Genomic DNA, 17,398 nt, shown 5'->3' on the forward strand with positions numbered 1-17,398 from the left:
CACCATCGCCCGGCGGGCAAAGTCTTTTTGAAGGGTGTTCATGGTAACCTTTCAGAGGTCCTAGTCCATCAAACCACATTAGTATGGAAGAATTCCACAGGTTCTCATCTTCTGTGGAAACAAAAGAAGAACCTCGTTTTCAAAGCAACATATTCTTAGATCCATATTTTGAAATCAAGATACCTTTAAAGAATGTATGTTGGCTTAGTTTAACAGTTCCCAAAATCAAATGTCTTTCTGCAGTCAAAAATGTTCAAAGAAAACACAATAATATACATAATCCAGACTCTCTGTGTACAGTCCATCTTTTTCTGGCCTACTTTTTCTTTACTCCTTTTAATCTACGACTGTCTGTACTCTGTCTCTTTAAAGACTTTGTTTTATTTTTTTAAATGATTTACTTCTTTTCTAACTCTCTATACACTTTTTCTTCTCTCTCCCAACCCTACTTACATTTATCCAACACCGTGACCCATTTAGAGGTCTTTTTTATCTGGATTTTTCTTTATTGCACATCTGTAATCCATTTCTGACCAGGACAGCTTCTTAAAATGCTAAGTACTTCTTTAAAAACTAAGTGGCAGCCTTGCTAGAGCAAACAAAGCCCTGTTGGCTTGCTCTGCCCAGTCCAGCACTGTGTAGCCCTGTCCACAGAGATTCACTGAGAACCAAGCCTTGCGATTCGAATGGCAGACAATCATACCAGCCTGAAGCAAGGCCTAGGAAAAAGTCAGATAAAATTTCCTTTTAAATGACAATGAAAAGTATCTTAGGATTGAGATAAAAAGAAATCTGCAATACTGGGAAGCTGTTAGTGGAAATGATTTTATCAAATACCATTTTGTTGACTAATGTGAACATAGTGCCAGGAAAGAATGATAATTTGTTTTTTGTCTTAGGGAAAAACAAACTACAACCTAAAAGGAGAGGAGATTTTCATATGGTTCTAATTAAAAATTCAGTAATGAATTATTTTATTCTTTAACCCGAACCATAAATTGTTCTTTGGGCTTTTATGAAGTTTTCCTTTTTGTTGTTTGTTTAGTTTTGAAGCAGGGTTTCACCGGGTAAATCCAGCACACCTTGAACTCCTACCCCTGTCTCAGTCTCTTGAATGCTGGGATCACAGGTTAGTGCCATCATGTTTGGCAAGCTTTAGCAATTCTGCTTGGTCAGTTGACTACACTAGGCCCCACTTACAGCATTGATGGCAAATTTGAAAACAACAGCACAAGTTTCCCTGGGTCAGAAATTGTTCACATAGAATTGTTCATACGGAATTTTCCATTTTGAACAGATTCCTTTGCAATCTAAGCCAAGATTGGAAAGAACAAAGAAAAGAGAGTAGGAGAAGATAAAATTAAAAGCAAAGAGAGAGAAAGAGAATGAAGAGTAAAGGGCAATGGAAGGCTGACCAAAGTAAACTAGGGAAGAGTTTCCAAGGTACATTCCCATTCTTGAAGCCAGGGTATAGTTCAGTGGTAGCTCACAGTGCGAGGCTCTGAGATTAGTCCCTAGCACACCAGAAAACGAAAAAGAAGAAAAAGAAATAAACAAATAAATAAATAAAAAGAGGAGGAGGAAGAAGGGAAAACAAGAAGAAAATAAATTTTCACAATCGTATTAAGGTATGAATGACACACAGGAAGCTGCAGTTATTCCAAATGTGTGGTTTTTTCAGTTCTGATACACACACATCCACCAAAGTCACCACTGAACACAAGTTTACCACTTCTACCTCTCCCTAGCCCCTCCAGAGCTCTTACTGTTTGCCCATTATTTACACATGAGGTTGAGTTTTAAGAAATTTATATGATGACATAATATTGCAATGTTTTCTGTTTTATAGTACAGCACCTTTCAGCATAATTGAGATTTGTATATGTTCAGTATATCAGTAGCTTTTCCTCTTTGGTAAAGCTGTGTCTCCACATAGTTGTGCTACCAAACTTGACTTGCTCAAAATAAATGTTACTACCTTCTCGCGATCAAAGAGTCTTCTCCAGATTTTCTCACCTGGCATCATAATAGGAGCATCTTCCCAGGATCCAGCCTCATCCTTCCCCCTCGATCTGCTCATGTCCAGTTATCACAGACTCCTGCCAGCAGAGTCTGTAAATAGCTTCCTGATGCACGCATTTCTTTGTGTCTCCATGGCTACCAAACAAACAAAACCATTATCATTTCTTTCCCAACTTTCTTGGAAATCTTCCCGTGTCCATTCTTTTCTTCATGTTAGCAGTTCCCTTGTGATAGCCAGGATGGATGATTTCTTTCTAGAACACAATCCTCCAATATGTAGCTTCAAGTCTTGTTTAACATATTTTTGTTATTCTTAGGATTTGAAGACAAAGCTTTGGCTTGGCTCACTTGAGTGCTTCCTACTGACCTTTCTATGTAGACCGACCTCTGGCCTAGTCCCAGAGTCGACAGTCACTCCATCACAGTTTCTAACTCCTCTGGCATTTCCCACATCTGCCCTGAGCCCATCAGCAAATCACAATTCCTGCCGTTAGGATACTATTCAAATAAACTACCATTATTTTAATGTTAATATTTGTATTTCTTTCTGAGATAAAGTCTTAGGTACTCCAGACTACTCTTGAGCCTACAACCCTACTCCCTTAACCTCCCAAGTGCTGGGGTTATAGGGTTAAAGCCGTACATTGGGTTCGGCTACCATTGTTTTTAATCATTTCATCTGAACTGCTGCCACTAACCAGTAAGGAGAAAATTAATTTAAATCCATTCACTTTCTCTCTCCCTCCTTCCTCCCTCCCTCTCTTCTATCTTTCACCTCTGCCTCTTATTCAACTGTTTTCCAAGAATTCACTGGTCTGTGTGATGTTTTCTAGCACAATAAAGCCAGAACCTGGTTGCTATCTCCCTCTCCTAGCTGTCCATTGCAGTTACAATATAACCCAAAGTCCTCCACACTGACCACAAGGTCCTGCTTGATCTGGCTCCTGCTCACACTCTCTTCTCATCTTCTACCACTGTGTGCTCTTCCACTCTGCTCTAGCCTTGACGTCTTCCTAACCATCTCTTCTTGACTCAATGTATTCCATTGCTCTTTTCTCGGAATGCTTTTCCAGCTTCTAAATGACTGGTCCTTATCTTCTCATTGCCAAAAAGACCATTTTTTCTCTTCTAAGGAGGTCCTTAGAAGGAGGTTCAGAAGGAGGTCCTTCTGTCTGTGTGTTGCTTTTATTGGTTAATGAATAAAGAACTCCCAAAGATAGGTGTGCTGAAACTATGCTGGTAGGCCACGACCTCGTGGTGACACACAGATTAATAGAAATGGGTTAAATTAAGATGTAAGCATTAGCCAATAAGAAGCTAGTTAGCTAATGGGCCAAGCAATGATTCAATTAATACAATTTCTGCGTGATTGGTTTGGTTCTGGGCAACTGGGGCAAACAAGCAGCCTGCTGCTACACTATCCTTTGTCTTTTATTTCCTCAAAACCCATTACTCGGCATGCTAAATAAGTGTATTGACTATTTTCTGCCAAGTGTGCATCTAGCGAAGCAGTGATTGTGCTGCTTACAATGTTCTTAGAGAAGCAATATACAATTTCCCATTGAATACAGGAGCTATCTGAAATTAATTTATGTGCCTTACCTATGTCTTCATGTTTCCACTACTTTGCTCTATAACAAACCCTTAAAGACACAGCAATGTAGAGGAAGAGAGAGTAATTCAATCGCCATTTAAAATCATAACTGATTTTAGTGTCTGTGTTTTCAAATCTCCCCAAACACTTTGTCTCAGAAGGGAGTACCAGTCAATCTTATGTTATACAAACTATAGACAAACAAACAAAGAAGAACAAAACCTGGAAGCTGGACATGGTGGCACAGCATTTAATCCCAGTATTCAGGAGACAGAGGCAGGAGAATCTCTGTGTGTTCAAAGCCAGCCTGATTGATGTACATTGCAAGTTTCAGGTCAGCCAGTGTTAGACAGTGACATCCTGTTTAAAAAATAAAATAAAGATCTACGGAGGATCTGCACATTTTACATCAGAGGAATTGCCAAGGAGATGGCAGAGAACAGGCCCCTGCAGAGCCCTTCCTCCACCTCCACCTCCACCAACAGAGATTCTGGTGCTCCCAGCTGGCCCCCGGGGCCACTTCTCTGTCCACCCTACCAAGCTGGCCCAGGAAGTCTTGCACAAAGGCTGGATAGCGGAAGTGCAGCAAGGGCTGCAGGGGCTGTTGCAAAATAAACTGTCTTCTTTATCTTTTGTGGAACTAATAGATCAGAATTGATCCACGTTATGTGAAAATAAAAGAAACAGGAGACCAACCTCAACAGAAGCAGTGTCCTTTGGTAGAACAATGAGGAACAGCAGTCTTGGGGGAAGTGGAGACTGCGCAGAAGCTCGGGGGTTTATGGGGCAGAAAGAGGAACTTTTGAGGTGGACAGTTCCATCTTCACATCTGTTCCCCTGAAGTCTCAAAGTTGTCAATACAATGGGGTTGGCATGTTGACCTCCTCAGGAGTGTCCCAGCCCCTAACTGCCGGTAGGTGTTATCAACCCCTGAACTCTCCTGTAGGGAGTTTCTCAGCTAGCCTGAAACTTCTGTCATTAAGTCCTCAGACTAGCATCTGGGCTTAATCTTAGTCCTTATCTTACGAAGAACACAAAAACCCACATGGGTGAGAAAAGGAGCAGCTTTCTCTTAACCTCAGGGAGGGAAGTGTTTTTTTTTTTTTTCAAAGTGGGGGACATGGGCTTGAAAAAGCGGTCCAAACTTGCCAAACTTGTGGAGTTCCAGAGGCGGAGCTTTGAGTCTGCTTTCAAGGCTCTGCAAGAACTTTGGTGCAAAGCCAGGAGTCTGCGCAGGAGGGGAGAACTTATTGCACTTCCTCCTCGAGCCCGCGTCCCGGCCTCCAGGCGGTCCCAGCCTAGAGAAGACAAGCGCGCCTCTCTGCTCAGCTCATCGCGGCGCCACCCGGTGAATCGCAGTGCAGCTCGGCACTTCTCGGTGCAGCTCCATCAGCTTTCAAGGTAAGCAGCACATCAGCCCCACGCTCCTCAGCTCCGGGCATTCGGGCGGCCACGCCGCGTGTCCAATGGGAGCGGACCCGCGCGACACAGGTCCTCGCACTGGCCACGTGAACCCGGGCTCCTTGGCGCACCTCCAAGTCCAGTGCGCAGCCCTTGCACTTGACCTGTGCTGGGTCTAGAGTTCTCTCCTCTCTTGCCCCTGTTCATTTTTTTCCGATGTAACGGATTTCCTGCTTAGGAAATGCTACCTGTCTCAGGCCTGGGACCCGTGAGCCTAACTAGCAGCCTGAGACAAGATACCCCCGGGAACATTTTAGGCCACCGCACCGTTAATTGCTAGTCTGAGACTTTTGAGAATTGGCGAATACATACCTCAAAGCGTTCCCTTCATTTACAACTTTGGGAATCTGTGGTTCTGCTTTTTTTGAACATAATCTTTCACTCCTAAATAGTCTTTTCTCTGTAAAATGTGGTGAGGATGAGTTTGAATATCAGACACGGATTTCCTAATTTAGTTTGGAGTCAAGGTGTAGAAAATACAGTAAATCATGAAAGATAGAATGTCCTTGTATCCCCAAGAACCCGGGTACAGGCGCCCGCTATGACTTATCACGTGTACCTCTTCTTTTTCCCTCGGGGAATGTATTTCACCCCGTGCTGAAGAGTGGCATGAGCTTTCCTGGAGCCACTCTGCATCTCGGTCCAAAGTTTTTGTGATAAAGATGCGAAGTCAGAGAGGAAAGGAATGCCTAGAAGCGGTGGGTGGATCCTCCACATAAGAGAAGTGTGGTGTGAACAAAAACAAGGAAGGCGCTGCTTGTTTCAGAAATCTGGGACTCAAAAACACGAAACTTCAGAAAGGAAACTTTGGGCTTCAGACTAAACCGGGAGTTGTGCCTTGTGGGCCTCACTAAAGCACAGGCTCATGAGCCTTGAGAGGAATGCTGGCTAGCAAGCTAGCAGGAGATAGGGAGAGTCCTCTGCAGTGTCCCTCCAGGTGGTGTTTCCTGTCTGCTCAAAGAGCTGCCAAAATGCAATGTCATCTTCAAACCATCCCTTCTTAATTTGTACGTTCTTACAGATACTTGGGAGACTCAGGTTGTTACTGCACATCGGATACTATAACTAGACAAGGATGAACTTAATTAAATTACATTACTTAAACTGGAACTCGAGTAGTAAATGAGGTTATACTATGTTAGAATGGAGCCATAACTGTGCCTGTGAAAGGGCTGGGGTTGCAGCTGGGCTGTGCAGCCCAGGCTGCCTGCAGCCCTGTATCCGGTCCCCGAGGGAAGAGGAGGGTATGTTAACAGAGTAGAACTGAAGGATAAACACTTTGGTGGGTTTTCTTTCTGAGAAGCACAGCAGTTTCTGGTCTCTGAGGAAGTTTGCCAACATTCGGTTCTGTTGCATTTCGATAGTTCCAAGTTACTGCTGTTGAAAAAGTGTAACTTTGGAATGTGTAGTGGATTACATACAATACTTGCTGGGCTCTGTATCCACCCGGCATGTTCTGAACTGCTGTTTTCTGAGAACGGATACTAGTTAGTTCTCCACTTGGTTTCACCCTATGTCCCATATAGATGAAAAGCTCTACATATTTCAAAATTACATGGTGAGCAATTTATAAAGTTCATGGCCATGAATGTTTGTGTTAAGCTACTTTGATTTCTCAAAGGGCATTGTTATTTTCCTTTATTTCTGTTTTTTTCTAGTCCTCTTGAATTTCATTTTATCTATTTTGATAAGTAATCCTTTTAATGGCTCTACAGGGTGTTTTTGTTTTTTTGTTTTTTTGCTTTTTTAATCTATCACACCATAACATTACAGGGCCTCATGAGTGATCTTAGGAACTTTCGAAATAAAATAATTTTAAAAAATAAGACGTGGTTTCATTATACACATAACCTAAAGGCAATTTTATGCATGTTGTATAATTCTACATATGAGAAAAAAATGTATAATTTTCTCTACGTAGCTGGGTGCCTTTTCTACCCGCCCCCCCACCCCCGGAGACGCTGAATAAATCTCTTGGTAGGACTGTGTTTAAACTGTGACATATCCCATAGGGTTAGGTGAAGCCCTGAGATGGAACAATGTTTATTATTAGCATGATTGATATTTTCAGTATGAAAATATATCTGTTTTTTAAGTCAATTATCTCATCCCAAATGACAAGTCTGTTAAAGTTCAGGCATTATATGGCTGCAGATATAAAATAAACATAAATTTTAAGATTTTAAGGTATTTGGTGGGGAAATTGGTTGTCTAGTGATGTTTATATGCTAAAGTATAGTTTTAATTATCAGGAAGCACAGCTTTCAGAGGCAACTTTATGTATCTGACTTTGGGACTGAATGTTTCAGTTTGATACATTTCTCTAGGAAAGAGAGAAGAGCAGTACGAAGACACAAGGCCACCTCCACCAGTTCAAGAACCTGTATTGTCCTTCATGGGCAAGGGCCTGAGGACAGTGGGGGATTAGAGACTAGAACTCACCACTGTATGCCCACTTCAGGGCCAAATTCTGTCACCATAGTTCAGGTTCAAAACATGCCAGCTAAGTCAATTCCACTTCTCAGGGGTACCAGCAAAATGTCTCAAGCCGCCAAACCCAGTGAGCTAATTGGTCCCAATTCTAAGGCAGGAAGGGAGATAAAATACCGCACCAGGCCATCAAACTTCTCAGTACAGACAATGCAGCTACAGCTCAGGACAGTTTCCACACATTTCCCGAGCATTGACTATGAAGCTGGGTCACTGAGAACTATATTATGAGACCCATTTCCTTCTTTCTCTGTCAGCCTGGGTTTCTTCTTGATCACCATGCGGCTGTAGTATATAATACTTATTGCTTCTGATTGAGCTTATTGTTTCATTATCCAAGTTCTTGAGACCAGGAGTTTCATGTTTTGAATATTGGAGGATGAGGGATAGAATGTTTGCATGTACATGTGATATGAGGATCGATTATGAGCACGGAATTCATTTGTTTCATACACACTTTATACACATAGACGGATGGTACCTTATGCAAATAATTTTGTGCATGAAAGAGTTTATATATTTCAGCTAACAGTGATGATGGGTATTGCCCCTCCTTGGGAAGGCTAAATAAACTTGGTTCTATGCCTGTATATTTTCTTAACCTTTTTTATTTTTTTATTTATGTGCATTTGTGTTTTGCCTTCACGTATATCTGTATGAGGGTCTCAGATCCCCTGGAACTGGAGTTACAGACACTTGTGAGCTTCCCTGTGGGTGCTGGTCTTCTGGAAGAACAGTCAGTGTTCTTAACTTACTGCTGAGTGATCTCTCCAGTCTCCCATGCCTGTATTTTGACTCTGAACTATCACTTGTGGTCAGGTGTTGAATTTTCAGTTTGTAGCTTCATGCTGGTGCTCTGAAATGTTTCAGATTTGGGAAGATCTGGGATTTGAGGTTTTCAGAGTTAAGGATGCTTGGCTTGTGTGGTGTACCGGACACTGAGATGGCTGAATTATGACTCAATTGATCCATCTTCGTCTAGACTGGTACCGCTGCTACTCCACTGTGTCACTGACAAATGAAAGAGCAGAGAGTTTAAACAGTGTGCATAGAGAGAAACATGCAGACAGAGCTGGTACTGACCTGGGAAAGCTTGATAACACCACCCTCAGTCAAGCGCCAGGGCTCAGATGAGGGAAAAGATGGAGCCAATCTTCAGTGCGCTTGTAGCCTCAAACTGGGGAGAAAACCAGACAGTGATAATTTTCCATGTGACTGAAGCTGTGTCTGTGTGACCACATAGCAGGTCCTGACAGCAGATCAGAGCGAGGCAGGAGGATGATGAAAGACAACCAAGCAGAACAAACACTCAACGACACACTTGCTTTGTTATAGATGGAAGACAAGAGAGATATCACCCTCAGTTTTAAAGTTATTGCCTTTATCTTTTGAAAAGGCCTAATCGTGATTTCCTTCTTATCTATATTATACTCAAATTTCTCTGCTGGCCTTCTGACTTGATTAAATCAACAAAGTAGTAAATCTAATCCTTTCTCTAACTCTAGTGGACGTCTTTCTGATTTGGTCTTATATCACAGACTCATCAGAGATATGCCTGTGTGCTGGGCGAGAGCTAAGCGCTTAATTCCAGGGGCATTATGTTCCCACACAGGGGCTGGAAGATTGTTGTCCAAGTAACAACATCCTGTTAGGCTAGAGAAAAATTAAAGGTGACGTTGTAAAAAGTGAGCCGTGATTGGGTATTTTCCCATAATTTTTATTATGAAAATTTTCATGTATACAAAAGAGGACTGTATATTCATGTATACCTATATTATACAATGATATATACACTTATGTATATTGTATAATGTATATTATATTTATAATGGTGTGTGTGCTCTCCTCAATACCTTATTACTTGGGGTATCATGTCTCTAAAGATTAAGGTCCAGCTCACCTAGGACTTTCCATCTCACACCAGGCCCTATCAATTCCCCTGAACACGTCTCCTAGACAGGGTTACTATTGCTGTCAGGAAACACCAGGATTAAAGCAGATTGGGGAGGAAAGGGTCTGTTTGACTTATGCTTCCAAATCACTGTCCATCCTCAAAGGAAGTCAGGACAGGAACACAAACAGGGCAGGAACCTGAAAGCAGGAAATGACACAGAGGTCATGGGGGGGGTGTTGCTTATTGACTTGCTCCTCGTGGCTTGCTCAGCCTACTTTCTTGTAGAACCCAGGACCACCGTCTAGGGGTGGCCCCACCCATAATGCGCTGGGCCCTCCCCCATCAATCACTGATAACAATATGCCCTACAGGCTTTCCTCCTACAGCCTGATCTTGTGGAGGTATTTTCTCAATAGAAGCTCCTCTCAGATGACCCTAGCTTCGTTGACAGAAAATGGTCCCTTTAAACTAGTCCATGCCAGCCACCAAGAGACTGCTCTAATGCCTGTTAGGTCTTTTCCGCTTGTTTTGAATGTGGATCCCTAACGTCCCCCTCACTGCTTAACTCCTTTACGAGAGTACGAAGGGCTCTTAAGAGGAGCCTCTTTGCTCCCTCCTCAAGCCTCTAACTCCCACAACATACACCCTTGTCAAAGCCAAACCTCTAGCCCAAGGAGCCATTTCCCAGCAAGCCAAATCCACTGCCCTTACACAAGCCCTAACACCGGCTAAAGATCTTTCTACTAATGTATATTCAGACTCAAAATATGCATAGAACAGAATTCATTTATGTATTCTAATTTGGAAGGGAAAAGGCTTCCTCACTCAAAAGGGGACTCCAATAATTAATGTGTCCCTTGTCCAGGGTGCTGGATGGTACTAGATGCTGTCCTTTCTTCTTTCAACACAACAGTAATCCATCAAAAAGACTAATAGTGACTCTCCCCCCAACATCTCAACAAAAAAAAAATGCTGATAAATTAGCCCCAAAATAGCTCTTACACACCAGACCTTCATCCACCCCCTCACTCCCTTTTGCATACCATCACCCCAATTCCTGCCCTGTCACCCAGGTTCTATCACAATGCACCCCTTAATTCAACTATCTAATCAAACTCGAATTTCCTCCCTACACAGTTGTGTTCCCCTTCAACCCTGAGATGGGCAGCTCCTTAAAGCCAAAAAAAAAAAAAGTGCCCCAACATTAAACCTCCTCAGTTTCCTTCTCACCAAACTCCAGGCCTCCCGACAGCCATGGCCTGGCAGATAGACTTCTCCCATGACGCCTATATACAGGTGTGTCTCAGCTGTCTTCGATGCCTTCTCTGGATGGGTCGAAGGAACTACAACAAAAATGCTCACACACTCACTGCAGGGATTAGTCCCTGATTTGGCTGCCATCCTCACTACTATCAGATAACAACCCAGAATTCAAATCCTCTGTTTCCCAAAATGTTGCAAATTACTTAAAAGTCCCTTATACACTCTGCATTCCCTGTCACCACAGTCTTCTGTCAAGGTTGAAAGGATAAACCGCACTATAAAAAAAAAAATCTCATAAAACTCACTCTAGAATTAAAATGGAGTTGGGCTAAACTCCTGCCCCTGGCATTGCTCAATTAGAGAGGCTTACAAAACAAAACAAAGCTTACAAAACAAAACAAAAACACAACAAAACAAACTTCCATGAATAGCCAATCCTTTGAACTTATGAAAGGGAGACCCATGATCCACCTGCGCACCCCCACAACAGACCCTCCCCTAAGACGCCTCCCTTTGCTCCTTCCTTCCCTATCAAGCAGTGACTTTCCAGTCCTCAGAACAGAACTTGGCAGCATCCTAACAGGTCTTTACCTCTCTGAATCCCAGTGCCCTCTCCTAGAGACAGGAGATACAGTCAACACCTCTGAACCTGCTCATCATTCCTGCCTGTAGACATGAGGTATAAGAGAAGTAGGCCCCAAGGATGTTCTTGGACATTTTATCCTAAACATCTGGAATGTGAGATTGCCACCAGCTGTGGTGGGAAGTTAGCAAAGAGGTGACTGAAGTTCCATTTAGGGGATGAGTATGAAGTACCAAGTGGTCACCACGATACACCTGCTTGCCCTATACAGGGCTAATAAAGCATGAAAAATACTGTTTATTATTCCCATTTTACAAATTAAAAATAGAAGTTAGAGTCTCTGAAATTTATATACGATTGCGTTGTTTAAGAAATGGGACGTAAGAACCTTTGGGGTTCCCGAAGACTCAAACCATCCTAATCTTGCCAATTTAAGAACTCAGTCAGATCATCAGCACTGTTCCACTTCTGGGACAAGCAGGACAATTGAAATTGTCTTTACCTAGTGTGAAAGGAAGGAATTGACCCGAGGAACCCTGTATAACACACACATCGTTAGTCAGTGACACAGACTTCTACACCTGCTGCGCAGAAACCCGGTCCCCAGGGGGGCAGGGTGAGGACTTTCCCCAACACAGAGCTTTTGGTGCCCAGAGGTAAAAGAGTTTCTGTTTGCAAAGTCTAAAGCCAGATTTGGAATAAAACGATGAAGTCTCACCAAGTAGTTAGATTTCAAACCAAGGATTCCCTAGAAGCCACTAAACATATCAGGGATAAAGGTGAGATGCTTGAAAGGCTGGAGTTGGGAAGCAACTTTGCTAATGGAGCCTGAGACAGCCAACACTTCACTTAGCTGGTAACAGGTATCAAGGTGTGTGCGTGGGACGTGGTAGGACTCGTGGAATGCCCATAAATGTCATTGACCACATTGACATAGACCAGGGTTCTCAGCCTGGGGGTCTCGACCCTCAGGGCTCCCTCTGGTCTCCACAGCCAAACTGTAGTCTTTGACTCTTAGACTGTCATCTCAAAAGGACAAATTGTGTAGATGGGACAGGATGAAAGAGATCCCAAGAAATGTTTTCCTAGTTATGCCACATATTTTTGCAACTACTTTTCTGATGAGTTTCTCTACAGCTACTGTATCCATGCTGTTAACAGGCCCTTTATCTCCACTCTTGGCATCCACAGCTGGTGAAGTCAAGGAACCCGCTGAGCTTGCTGTGTTGTTTTCATCTTAGGCTAGAGACATCTTCAGGGAAGGACTGGACCATCTTTATCACCATAGCCCCATCTTTTCTTGCTCTCCTGATTCAGTTCTCTAACGGAATGGAGGGAGTCGGCAACTCCAAGACTCATTCTTCGTGTGTTCGGAATTCGGGGGCTTGCATTTCCCCTATGCGAACAATAAGCAGAGATGCAGCTGTGTGGGCCGTGTTAGTGAAGGAAGCGCAGCGCAATGATGACTGGACACAGAGGTGGAAATCCCAAGAGTTCATATCCTTGAAGTCAGTTTATCAAGTTAGGGCTGGTATATGTTTTAGAAGAAATTTTTCTCAATGCAATATAGTTGGAACTTTGATTTTCTCCCCATTTCTTTTTCTTTTCTTTTTTTTTGGGCGGGTGGGATTTTGAGACAGGGTTTCTCTGTATAGCTTTGGAACTTGCTCTATAGACCAGACTGGCCTCGAACTCATAGGGACTGCCTGTCTTTGCCTCCCATGTGCTGGGATTAAAGGCATGTGCCACCACATCCTGGCTTTATTTGAACTGTTTTTATCTACTGAGGATCAACCAGGTGCCAGTGGGAAAGATATAAAATATGATCCCTTATGCCCAAAAGTTTCCAGCCCAGTGTGAAGATATGGCCTACAAATAAACACATGATAATGCATAATGTGCACTGCTAGTTGCAAAACTCATGCAGTAAAGACAATAGTGCGGGAGGAGGCAGTGTGTGTTGGTGGCCTAGGTGTGTTTTGAAGGAGAAGGTATGTCCAGGGGGCCGGGCAGAAGGAGGCACCAGACACATGGCACAGTGTAACAGAGCTGGAGCAGAATGCTTGGGAAAGGAAATGGCACAGCAGTGAGTAATATTCAGAATGTATTCATGTGATGTGCTGTCTGTGTCCAGCCATACTTGAGTCAAAGGCTAGGTAATCCTGAACACTCCAGGTCAGAACTCACCAAAAATACAGCACACTCCACACATGGTGCTTTGAATCCCCTAGAGGCTACACAAAAACATGACCAAACATAATTGTGCATTAATTCTAACACATATTTGATGAAAAATCTAAAAATATCATCTAGTGGGTGTTAATTATTTAAAAGTATAGCAAATTTAAGCAAGAGCAAAATTATTAACTGTGATTTTTTTTCAAAGTTCCCCAGATCCATTTGGGTTTGTGTGTACAGCATATTTGAGCTTAGCCACAGCTCTAGTGCTGAGTAGCTGGGGCTGGTGTCTGTGGGTTGGACAGGGCAGCTTGGTGTACATGCAGGTGAATGGAGGGTGTTGGGTGAATTCTGAAGTCAGTCAATGCAAAGGGAAGGGAAGAGTATGTACTATCGTCTGTCTCTAACATCTGATTTGAGTTCATAGTTAAAACCCAAAGGTTTTGTTGTTGTTTGCATTTTGTTTGTTTGGTTGTTTGTTTTCAAGACAGGGTTTCTCTATGTACCCTTGGCTGTCCCGGAACTAATTCTGTAGACCACGTTGGCCTCAAACTCAGATCTGCCTGCCTCTGCCTCCAAGTGCTGAGATTAAAGGTGTGCCCGATTTTAAATCCCAAGTGTTAACACTGTAGCAGCGAAGCCAACCTCAGATTTATTTCCTTTTCATGCTTCCTTCCCACCCTCTCCTCCATGCCTTATATTTTATGTGTTCTGCCTACAAGTGACAGGTACAGAAAAATAACTAGAAATTAACAGCAGAGCATGCGGCTTAAAACCCACATCCGGCCAAATGTGATCTGTTGCCCTGGGCAACGCTGCTTGTCGGCTTTCATTTTGTTCTTATTTTGGTTCACCTACCGGTTCACAAGCACAACATGTTGTCATCAGCGGCATCTCCTTGCAGTGTGTCTCCACCCCAAAAAACAAACCCCCCTCTCAGGAGAGACCAGAGTCAGATTTGGGGTACAGAGCTAGAGACCCCTGGAGAAGAGCTTGAAAAACTTTAGAGAGAAGACAGTGTGTTCCTCTCCTGTTCAGATAATGGAGTCTCTGTCCTAGAAACTGTTTCTACAAATGCTTGGTCCCATCAGAAAGTGAGAATATAGATATAGATATAGATATGAAATGTGATGGTATTGTGTGGACTTCAGAGTGTGAGTGTATATGTAAGGGGAGAGGGGCAGGAAACATAATCTGTTTCTACTGGTTGTTTTGAAAGAAGACACTAATAAAAAATAAAGAGTCCTTGACTCTTAAACTGTCAGCATTTGAATCTGATGTGTCCCCCTCCAGGTTCCTATTTTGAATGCTTAGCCACCCCTCACCCCACACCTGTGGTGTGGTCTTGAGATCTGTGGCACCTTTAGGAAGTAGAACCCAGCTGGAGGAAAGAAAGCACTGAACTGGGCCCTTGAAGGTTATGCCACCCTGGTTCCACACTGGTTGTCAAATATCCTCATCCGAATTCACTCAAGTGCCATAAAAGTGACAACATCTTGTTGGAAATGGTGCCGGCAGAGTAAGGAGAAGAAACAGTGATCAAAGTCAGATAAATACGGGCTTAGATCTGTTTAGAATCAGACCGGAGCAGAGCGTTAAAAGTTCAGCAGAAGTACCTGGACTAGCGTCTGACTTGTTTGAAATCTTCAGAACAAAACAAAACGAGAATAAAGTTCCCCTAGAAGTTTCCTTAAAATAGAGTATCTCACATATGTGTTCATATTTGAAATAAACTTGTATTATTCAGATTCCTGCCAGCCATGAAACATGTCTTTCAGCCAAAGGATGTCAGGTAGAAGCCAAGCATACACAACATGTCTGGTCTTTTGCTTCACTCTCCTGTGTAGCAGCACCACTGTGCAAGGGCAGTGAACACTAGTATAGTCATCTTTCATTGTCCATGGGGTTTCAGGATGCCATTGAACACCAAAAGCCACGGCTGTCCAGGTCCCCTGTATAGAATGGTGTAGTAGTTGCACAGAGAAGTTTCACATGTATTTTGGATCATCTCTAGGTTACCTAACATCTCTACTACAGCACAAATGTTATAGAAATGGCTGTCACAGTGTATTATTTAGGGAGTAATAACAAAAAGAAGTCTGTATTAGCAGGGTACAGTGGTACACAAGTGTAATCTCTGTTCTCAGAAGCTGAGGCAGGAGGATGGAGACTTGAAAACTAACCTAAACTATATAATAGCAAGACCCAGTCTCAAACCAAAGAGAGGGAATTGTAGAGGAGGGGAGGGAGAAAGAGTCTGTATATGTTAAATCTTCAAATAGTGAGCCAGCCGACAAGGATGGTCACCAAAGATGCAAAGTTTTCCTAAGACAGAGATGTGTGAAGAATGTTGGCAACCTGGACGAGGCCATCAGGAAGCAAAGAGGATCGCAGGGCAACCATTTCTAAAGGAAGGAGTTCATTTGAGAACGGGGTTTGTTTGAAATGATCTTTCCCACTTGCAATGTTAAACTACTTTGGAAGGCACAAAGGAAAGAAACCAGACTGTGAGCCAGATGCTCTCCTTCTTAGAAGTTAGTGCATTGAAGCATTGTTCTCTACCAACAATGGGAAATCAGTGATTTTCTTAAAATAATTGATCTGATATATCCTAAAGGCTTGTTTGGTTGTGTAACCATTTTCTCCCACTTTTGCCACTTTGATACTCATAACCACATCTGTGGTGGCTAAGTTCAGCTACTGCTTAAACCCTGTTCTATTTTCTGTTCTCTTGTTATGTATCTTTAAATCCCCTTTCAAGACTTATGGGGTAAACACGTAGTGAAAATGCTGCCATTCGTCTTCCTGACTGGATTTCTGACTATGGAATGAAAGGCTCAGACTGAATTAAACTGAACGTAATTCGCAGCTCTTATACTTTGACAGTCCCATAGCCATTCGGTCCCAAAGAAACCTACAGAGGCTTTTATTAATTATAAACTATTTGGCCTGTTAGCTTAGGTTCATTATTAGCTAGCTCTTACAACTTCAGTTAACTCATAATTCTTGTCTATGTTTGGCCATGTGGCTTGGTACCTTTTCTCAATGTGGCATTCTCATCTTGCTTCCTCTGTATCTGGCTGGTGACTGCATCTCTTCCTTTCCTCTTCCCAGAATTCTCCTCATTTGGTAACCCCGCCTATACTTCCTGTTTGGCTACTGGCCAATCAGCATTCTATTAAACCAGTATGAGTGACAAAATCTTTACAGTGTACAAGAGCATTCTTCCCCAGCAGTACATGAAGTCAGGGCTATTCAGAAAGTGAAGAATTTGTGGCACACACAAGGTCCCACAGGGAGTCAGATGCATCAATGGTGTGTTTCCATTGCAGAAACTTCAAAACAAAGCAGCACAATGAAGTTGGTAAGGAAGCTCGGTGGTTAGGTACCTGCCTCTAAACCCGACAGCCCTTAATTTCATCCTGGAACTCACATAGTAGAAGGGGAGAACTGACCTCTACACATGCACACAAAATAAATAAAAATGGAATTTAAAAAATAACCAGTATTTAAAGATGTTCCTTTGATTATACCAAATATATTCTTGTAGAAAAATAAATGATGACTGTTCATCCCTTACTTTAAATAGACAAAATCCTAAAGTGATGTTCAGGCTTGTACTGTTAGCTAAAATATCCCTGTTTTCATTGCCGTATCACACACAAGGAAGCTAAACCAGCAGAGAAGTTTGTTTGGGGTCATCCAGCCAATAGGTGAATTGACTAAGTGCAAGGTAAATGGCAAATGCTTAGATGAAGACACGAGACGCTGCCTGAACTCACAGAGTGGTATAAAAAGCGGACATGCTGTCGGTAATATTTGCCCTGGACAGATGGGTAAGGTTTCAGAGGTCGGAGCAAGGCAAGCACTGACTTCCTGTTCTTGGTGCTCACAGTCCATGATTTGGGAGGCA

The 17,398-nt window shown here is 42.8% G+C and overlaps 1 protein-coding gene across 1 annotated transcript in view; it reads left to right on the forward strand.

The window, feature by feature from the left end:
- The first annotated feature begins 4,960 nt into the window (after positions 1–4,960).
- Apbb1ip (amyloid beta precursor protein binding family B member 1 interacting protein) overlaps positions 4,961–17,398 on the forward strand; it is a 99,437-nt gene continuing 86,999 nt past the window's right edge. The window contains exon 1 of the mRNA XM_005354746.3: positions 4,961–5,017. The gene's annotated coding sequence lies outside the window, so the exon portion shown is untranslated. The remainder of the gene's footprint in view (positions 5,018–17,398) is intronic.

This window comes from Microtus ochrogaster, chromosome 16, assembly GCF_000317375.1.
Source record: "Microtus ochrogaster isolate Prairie Vole_2 chromosome 16, MicOch1.0, whole genome shotgun sequence".
NCBI classification, from domain to species: Eukaryota; Metazoa; Chordata; class Mammalia; order Rodentia; family Cricetidae; genus Microtus; species Microtus ochrogaster.